Here is an 8652-nt window from a genome sequence, read left to right on the forward strand (position 1 = left end):
ATGTAGGGCTTAGAAGGTCCAGTAAAGGTAGAATTCTGGCTTGCCACATATTTTCTGTCTATGTCACTGGCCTTACACAGACCTCAGTGGCCGTTCCTGGGGGGACCAAGCTGACCTTGGAAGGGTCAGTAATGAGTGGTCCTCATGCCTTGGCCTTTCGCTCCAGGGAGCCAGGCCGTGGTCCAGAAACGGTACCTGGACTCAGGGCCTGGGCTTCCCTGGGTCTCCGTGCCCAGCTGGGTGACATGGGTGAAAGCCACAGGTTTGCCTTAACATCTAAACCTGGCAATAGGTGACAGAGTCACCAGAGCTGTGTGTGGCATGTGCCCTGTTAGTGCTCCTGTGTGCAGACTGTGGTGGGTCCCACCCCAGAGCCAGGCAGTGAGATGCCGGGGCCTGCCCTGGGGCCAGCGTCCTGGGATACCTGGCTCAGGCCTCCCGTGTGCTACCCCGCTAGGGCACAGTTCCACCAGCCTGCCAGAATTCTCCCAGTTCTGAGGGCGGAGCCCAAGGCCGAGGGGCCAGCAGGCTGGTCCCATGGAGGCGTCTGGCTGCCTCCTCCCTGGCCCTCCCTGGCTCCCGCCCCTGGTGTTTCTCCTCTAGGCACCAGGCAGGTGGCGTGGGACCTGCCCTGTGGCCTCTCCAAAGGCCCCTCATCACAGTCACCTTCGAGGTCCTGGGGGCTACACTGTCATTACAGGACTCTGGGGAACCCCAGGAGCTCCCTCAGTTCCACGAGGGCTAACCACAGGACAACCGGGCCTTGCAGCCAGCAGGGGGTGACAGCAGGGTCCTGCTCAGGCTGCCATCACGCTCCCTCCCACCTCCTCCTGGTGGACTGAGGTCAGCACAGGTGGTGGACCCACAGTGAAGGCCTCTCCTTTCTTAGCGGACTCTTCCACTGTGTTTCGGTGGCCCAGGCCTCCCTCCTGGCTGAGCCCTGGGCCCCCGGGAGCTCCTCAAAACTGCCCCATAACATGGCATTGAGTGGAGAGCTGCCTGCCACATCCCGGGGACAGGCAGGTCCCTCCTCCCTGCTCCCCGCTCCTCTGGCAGTCCCTTTTCTGGGCGGAGTCATCCCAACCCCACAACCCACTTGCTGGCTGCAGCAAGAGACAGGGCCCAGCTCACCTCTTCCCTTTGGTCCTCGTCCCTCTCAGGGCTTGATTCGGGATCCGGGCCAGTCAGTGTCCACCTTATCATCCAGGCAGCACCTACTGAGCTGGCAGTCCTGCCAGAGTCCCTCCTGCCCTCAGAGTCTCTGAGCCTTGGGGAGCAGCCAACCTGGGAACACGGCCCCCCCGTGCCTGGGGCCAGCTGCGCCCTGGTGGCCAGTGCTTTGCTCAGTAACTGCTTTGAAGAAAGTGGTGCAGCTTTTAAGAATGACGTGACCCTCAGGGTGTGGTGAGCAGCCAGCTTTGGAGGGACTCGGGCATTTCCCCAGAGCCTGAGCCCCCATAACCTGGGGGACACTTGAGCCACCAGTGCGGCTTCCTTAAAACAAACTCCAGTGTGGCGTCTTCAGGTGCTAGAATACGAAGCAGATGACCACAAGAATAGTTTTCACAAATGTGAATGCCTGGAGAAACTGGGCAGCCTCATTAACAAATATGATCTGATCTTATCGTGTTTTCCTGTTTTTAAAGGTATTTTATCCCTCCGGGGGCTTCGAAGTCAGAAGTCCCTCCTGGGAATACTGATCCCACCAATGCGGGCCCCTGTCTGAACCTGGCTCTCGCCTCCTCTCCCTCCCTACCGTCAGAGGACGAGGGGGAGATGGGACGGTCGGGCTCCTCTCCCCTCAGTAGCAGTAGGAGACCCAGGCTGGGCACAACCACGAAGCCTGTGCCCATCACCACCGTTTTGCTGAACAAATGTGAAATAGGCACCTGTTGTGCGCCAGGTATTACAGATTGGGAGGCCACAGTCCTTGCCGTCCCGCGGCTCTGTGTTCTGGGGAGCAGAACAACCAGATCACTCCCCCGCACACAGATGCTGGGACGTGCCTGAGGGGTTCTGGGGGTCCTGCGGAGGGTCTGCCTCTTTGAGGGAAGAGAAGGAGGGTCCGAGGAGACTTTTCCCAGGTGGGAGAAGGGGAAGGGCTCCCCAGAGCTGTGCCAGCAGCAGGGCAGCCGCCAACCCAACATCGTGATTTAGATTTAATGAAACAAAATAAAAAGGTTGGCGGTAGTTCTGGCCGCACTTCAGGTGCCCAATCCAGCAGCCACACGCAGCTGGTGGCTGTCACTGGGACACCTCCAGCCCTGTAGAAGGGGAACTGTTTGGAGCCAGAGCTGTTTAGAACTGGGTGAGGGGCTCTGCAGCCCCTGGGAACACAGGAGCCTGTCACCAGGACGATCCCTCGGGGTGGCATCTAAAACAGAGCGTTCTCCCTCCCACGGGTGAAACACATGTCCCAGGCTGGCGGGATGTCCTGGAATTTCCTCACAATGGCCTGACCACAGCACTCCTCTCAGCAGCCGGTGGCCTGTGAGAGACCTCAGCTTTATGGACAGTCAGGATTAAAGGGTCAAACGTGGTTTTCCTGGAGCAACTTTCTGCAGCACTGTTTTAAAGGGAAAGGGGTGTGAGTCTATATTCAGTCCTCAAAGCCAGCCTTCGAGGCAATACGATTTCCCCTCTCAGAAGATGAAAGAATGAAGACTCAGAGACACAGAGCCTGCCAAGTAGGCGGTGTCTCTGCCACGGGAGGTGGAGTGGGGATGGGCAGGGTCCCAGCTCAGAAGGCGTCCTCTGAGTCAGTGGTGGCAGGTCACAGAACAGAGCCCTCAGCTCCCCGAGGCCTGCAGCTCCACCTTCTGAGTGGGAAGGCCCCTCTCGGGTGCCCAGGCTCCTGCGGATCAGGGCTTCCTGCAGGGAGGCCCCAGGCCAGGCATCACCTGAGGGCTGCTAGAACTGCACACTGCTAGGCCCCAGCTCTGGGTCGGTCCCAGCAGCCCGGTCCTGAGTAGCCCCCGGGGGTTACGGGGCACACTGGAGAGCATCGGTCATCACTGGAGAAACCAGCAGGGAAGGCGCAAAGCTGCAGACCAAGGGGAGGGGTGGAGTGAACCTCTGCTGCCTCCGGGCCCGAGATGTCATCGTAAGCTCACATTTGCTTGAGTGCCAGCAGGAGACGGGCGCAGAGAGTGCCCAGTGCACACGTGGCCGGCACCTCGTCCACGGACGGGCCTGTGTGCACACCCAGTGGCCAGGGCACACCTGGCAACCAGAGTGGGGTTTGCAATTGTCACTGACCAGTAAACCGACGGGGCCCCTGGAGAGATGGCTTGTTCTGGGAAGAGCAGGAGAAACCACAGAGAAGCCAGCACCTCTCGTAGTCCTAGATCATGAAGGAGCACTGAGGGAAACCAAGATGAGGTGGTCAGGGGACAGGAGCGCTGCGTGCGCAAGCTGCTGAGCCTTCAGAGCCACCTCCTGGGTGGAGCGGGTCCCTGGGCAAGGCCTGGAAGATGGACCCCTGGTGACCAACAACCAGGCTGACCACAGGCCTCTCTTGAGGGCAGTCCACCCTGGGCCTGGGTCGGGGAGGTGGGCATTGCTTCGTGGCCTGCAGGTGCCAGCCAGGACACAGCGGCCTCAGTGGCTTGCTTCCTCAGCATCTCCACTTGGACCCGAGTGGCCATCTCGGCTCGACCATCCAAACCCGAGCTCCATCTGGACCTCCCCTGCTCTGTCCTGCTGAGAAATGGACCTCGCTTCCTCCACATGGTGGGTTGACGTGGACCCTCTCCTCCGCCTCCCACCCCATCCTTCGGGAAATCCTGTTGGGCTCACCTCTAGAACACCACCAGACCACCACTTCTCCTTCCTCCTCAGTGGGTCCTGCCCGCTCCCTCCCTGCTCCTTGTTTGCCCTCCCCCATTCGGTCTGTGCACAACGGGAGGCCAACGACCCTCTAAGGATTCTGTCACTTCAGTCCTCTCCTTAAAATCCTGCAAGTGTGCCCATTTGACTCAGAGGAAAAGCCAGATGCTCAGACATCCTAGAGGACCCTGTGAGTCCACAGGACCCAGTTCCTGTTCCCTCCTTCCCCTCCTGCCACCCCGGCTGTGCCAGCCACCCTGGCTTCCCTGGGGGTGGGCCTTTGTGCCGGTTGTCCCCTCCCCCAGAAGACCCTTCCCTCCCACACACACACAGGCGGCTCCCTCACTCCGTCAGGTCTTTGTTGAAATATCCACTTCTCCTATGGCCGTCCTATGAACAGTGGCCGCACAGCGGCTCCCACAGCCCACCCTCTCCCTGGAGTCCTGTTGCTCTCACAGCATCTCCCCAACACCCCCCAGTTTTCCAAGTTGCTCCTGGTTGTTCTTTCTGCCTCCCTTTTGCTGAACTGGAGGCCCAGAGGGACTTTGGCTGTCTGTTCCCGGTGCCCTGCGTGTCCTCACGCTGCATCTGCCCCCAGCCCTGGGCGCTCTGCGTGGAGCAGGTCTCCCGCCGGCAGGTGCCAGTCTGGCTGGGTCAGCGGCCTGCTTTCCTTAGGGTCTCTGCCTAAGAAAGTCAGGGAAGGAAGGGACCTATTGAAGTTCTCTAGTGAAGTGGGGGACAGCCTGGCCCAGACCTCAGCTGCGCCGCCTCCGAAGGAGACCGCTGCTTCTGTGAGGGTCTCAGCCTAGAGGAGTTTGGGCACTGGGGTGGTTCGTGGGGGCTGTGGCTCTGGACCCCCTTAGTACTGAGGGGTTTCCCGCAGGTGCAGGCCGTGCGGGGGGGCTGCCTTATCAAGCTGTACCTGCCCTCCCACCTGTGGACACTGCTGTGACCTGGGCTGAGTGGGCTGGGAGGGTTCCAGACCTGCTTCCCAGCTGGCCATGGATGGTCCTGGACATAAACAGTGACAGGGAGGGAGCCGTGTGGACAAGGAGCGGGGAGCTCGGGTCGGCTCCCCTCCTCTGAGCGCAGCGCGCTCACCTGGGTCCTCACCTGGGTCCTCACCTGGGATCTCACTTGGGTTCTCACCTGGGCTCTCACCTGGGCTCTCACCTGGGTCCTCACCTGTGTTCTCACCTGGGCTCTCACCTGGGATCTTACCTGGGTTCTCACCTGGGTTCTCACCTGGGCTCTCACCTGGGTTCTCACCGGGCTCTCACCTGGGTTCTCACCTGGGCTCTCACCTGGGTCCTCACCTGGGTTCTCACCTGGGCTCTCACCTGGGTTCTCACCTGGGTCCTCACCTGGGCTCTCACCTGGGCTCTCACCTGGGTCCTCACCTGGGTCCTCACCTGGGCTCTCACCTGGGCTCTCACCTGGGTCCTCACCTGGGTTCTCACCTGGGCTCTCACCTGGGCTCTTACCTGGGTTCTTACCTAGGTTCTCACCTGGGTTCTCACCTGGGTCCTCACCTGGGTTCTCACTGGGCTCTCACCTGGGTTCTCACCTGGGTCCTCACCTGGGCTCTCACCTGGGTTCTCACCTGGGTTCTCACCTGGGTCCTCACCTGGGTTCTCACCGGGCTCTCACCTGGGTTCTCACCTGGGTCCTCACCTGGGCTCTCACCTGGGTCCTCACCTGGGTTCTCACCTGGGTTCTCACCGGGCTCTCACCTGGGTTCTCACCTGGGTCCTCACCTGGGCTCTCACCTGGGTTCTCACCTGGGTTCTCACCTGGGTCCTCACCTGGGTTCTCACTGGGCTCTCACCTGGGTTCTCACCTGGGTTCTCACCTGGGTCCTCACCTGGGCTCTCACCTGGGTTCTCACCTGGGTCCTCACCTGGGTCCTCACCTGGGTTCTCACCGGGTTTCACCTGGGTTCTCACCTGGGCTCTCACCTGGGTTCTCACCTGGGCTCTCACCTGATCTGAGGGAACAGTTAAGCCCACGGTCCCCCTGCCGGGTCCTGAGGGTCAACAGAAGCAATGTGTGTGGAAATGCCCCCCTGGGGAGAAGAAATGGCTTTTATTCCCAGGGACAGGTCAGGGTGGGTTTCTAACAGTCCTGTGCGGGCGTCACTTACCCCGTTCTGCTTGGATAAAAGCATGGGGCTTGCTCTGCGGAGAAAGCTGGGGGCCGGCTCCCCAGAGCACCCCTCAGGCTCAGCCCCCCACAGGGGCTCATCCTCCTGGCTGGGCTGAGCACTGCTGCTGCTTGGTCCTGGGGGTGGAATTGGCCCCCAGGGGACAGAGGGGGTGTGGGTCAGTAGCTTGGTTTGGCTGGGACCCAAGTGGGAACGTAGGAAGAGGGAGGCAGCTTGTGCTGGCAGGACGCCCTCCGTGCCCTCCACCACACCGGCCCAGGGATTCTTGCTTTTCTTTCTTTTTTTTTTTTTAGTGAATTTTTAATCTTTTAAGAAAATTTGTTCTTTTTAGATATACATGACAGTAGAGTGTATTTTGACATGTTACACATACATGGAGTGTAAGTTATTCCAGTTAGGACCCCGTGTACATGATGTACATGATGTGCAGTGCCGCAGTCTTGCTGGGCACAGACCACGAGCCACCCAAGCAGGAACAAACTTAATTTCTGAACTCCCCCGAACGCCACCCAAGCGGCCCTTCCAGGCACACGACACCAACCAGAACTCCCTCCACCGGAACTTCACCAACCAAGGCGAACTCCCCAGGAATCCCTGGGAGAACTCCAAAGTAGCGGTCGCCCGAGGTGGACAGCAGGGGTCTATATACAATTGAATACACAGCCTGCCTCAATCCAGGATCATCTGAATGGCTCGCCTCTCAACCATTACTTCTGGCAAAATGCCAGGGGCCATTCCGACTCGGCTGTGGCTCTCAGCATCTCCCCCCTTCTGTTTAATTAAACACCAAGCATGTGGCTTAGGGACCTTGCCTGTCTAGGTTGTCCAATACTACATATGGTCCTTACCCGTCATCAGATGAGCTGACCTCTAGGCGTCAGCCTCCTGTCTTAGGTTGGTACCACTGCAATTGGATCATACCCATCATTGACTACTGGTCCAGCATACAGCCACGCCTGTGGATAGGCCTTTGCACCAGTGGGGGGGTGAGGTTCTTGCCTCACCTCTGTTGACCCCCAAATTTGGCCTTGGTGCCAGTGGGGGGGTGAGGTTCTTTGTCTCACCTCTGTGATGTGCAGTTTCACTGGTTGAATGTTCTATTAGAACACAAGAGAGTTATATCTGACTCATTCCACTGTCTTCCTCTTCCCACCCCCTTCCCTTCATTCCCCTTTGTTGATCCAATGAACTTCTATCCTGCTTCCCACCCTCTTATTTTGTGTTAGAGGCTTTTTTTTTTTTTAGATTGGCTTATTTCACTTACCATAATAGTCTCCAGTTCTACCCATTTACCAACAAATGCCATAATTTCATTCTTCTTCATGGCTGAGTCATACTCCACTGTGTGTGTGTGTGTGTGTGTGTGTGTATATATATATATATATATATATATATATATATATATATATATATCACATTTTCTTTCTCCATTGATCTGTTGAAGGGCACCATAGCTTAGCTATTGTGAATTGAGCTGCTATAAACATTGATGTGGCTGTGACCCTGTAGTAGGCTGATTTTAATCCTTTGGGTACAGACTGGGGAGTGGGATAACCAGGCTGATGGTGGTTCCATTCCAAGTTTTCCGAGGACTTCTCTCTGCTTTCCAGAGTGGTTGCACCAATTTGCAGCCCCACCAGCTGGGCGATGGATGGTCCGTATGAGTGTGGCAGTGTATGAGTGAAACTCCCCCCACAAACTCAGCAGCAGTTACTGTTACTTGTGTTCTCGGTAACTGCCGTTCTGCCTGGGGAGAGATGGAATCTCGGTGTGGTTTTGATTGCATTTCCCTAATTGCTGGGGATGTTGAAGACTTTCCATGTGTTTGTGGACCATTGGTGTTCCTTCTTCTGTGGCCTGTGGTCTAAGGAGTTCTTATTCTTAAAGCTTAGAGAGTGAGGCTCAGAGAGGTGATCCATCTGCCCAGGCTTAGTGGGAACTGGCGGGAGGTATTGGAACTCCAACCCGTTGCTTCCAAGAGCAACCCCTTCCCAAGGCACTGTGCGTCCCCGTCCCCCCCCCCCCGCCCCGGCGCATGACGAGGACCTGGATTTTGTTCTTCCCTGTATGGGTGTCATTGCAGGCAAACCTTTTGATTTCTCTTCCTATTTCCTTGGTTACAAAAGACAATAACCATCCTGTGGTGAGTGGTCACAAGAACCAGGAGCAGTGTCTGGTGACCAGAAACCTTGAGCAGAGTGTCGCCCACCAGCAAGGAGCTGCCGTTGTGATCCTGAAAGCCTCTCCCTGGTGACAGCCTTGCTCCAGGACCTGCAGTGAGTCACCCTTCCCCGGCCTGCAGCCTGCTGGCCTCTCCACCTCTACGCTCTCGCAGCCCCTCCTTCAGCCAGTCTTTGGGCTCTTGTGAGCCACATGTCCTCCACCTGAAGTGTCCTGTCCGCTCCTCTCTGCCAGCCTAGGCCTGTCCTGCCTCTCAGCCCTGATGGACGTGGCCCTCCCTGCAGGACGCCTCTTGCAGCCTCGCAGGCCCCTTGGCCCAGCCACTGGTGGGTGTCAGGGTGATGATTGTTTCTGCCCACGACCTTCGGGCGCTGCTCGGCTCCGGTTGGCTCGGGTTTTGGGGGATGCTGCTGACAGTCACGCATTGCTCGGGGCCCTGCCTCCCTCCTCATGGTGTGGCGGCTTCCCCTGCCCCCTCC

At 58.1% G+C, this 8652-nt stretch overlaps 1 long non-coding RNA gene across 1 annotated transcript in view; it reads left to right on the forward strand.

Annotated features, from left to right (window-relative positions):
* Positions 1-8195, forward strand: part of LOC113197264 (uncharacterized) — a 49740-nt gene extending 41545 nt beyond the window's left edge. The window contains exon 4 of the long non-coding RNA XR_013344322.1: positions 8119-8195. This is a non-coding gene — a long non-coding RNA (uncharacterized LOC113197264). The remainder of the gene's footprint in view (positions 1-8118) is intronic.
* Positions 8196-8652: the final 457 nt, after the last annotated feature.

The sequence above is a fragment of the Urocitellus parryii genome, chromosome 9 (genome assembly GCF_045843805.1).
Source record: "Urocitellus parryii isolate mUroPar1 chromosome 9, mUroPar1.hap1, whole genome shotgun sequence".
Classification (NCBI taxonomy): Eukaryota; Metazoa; Chordata; class Mammalia; order Rodentia; family Sciuridae; genus Urocitellus; species Urocitellus parryii.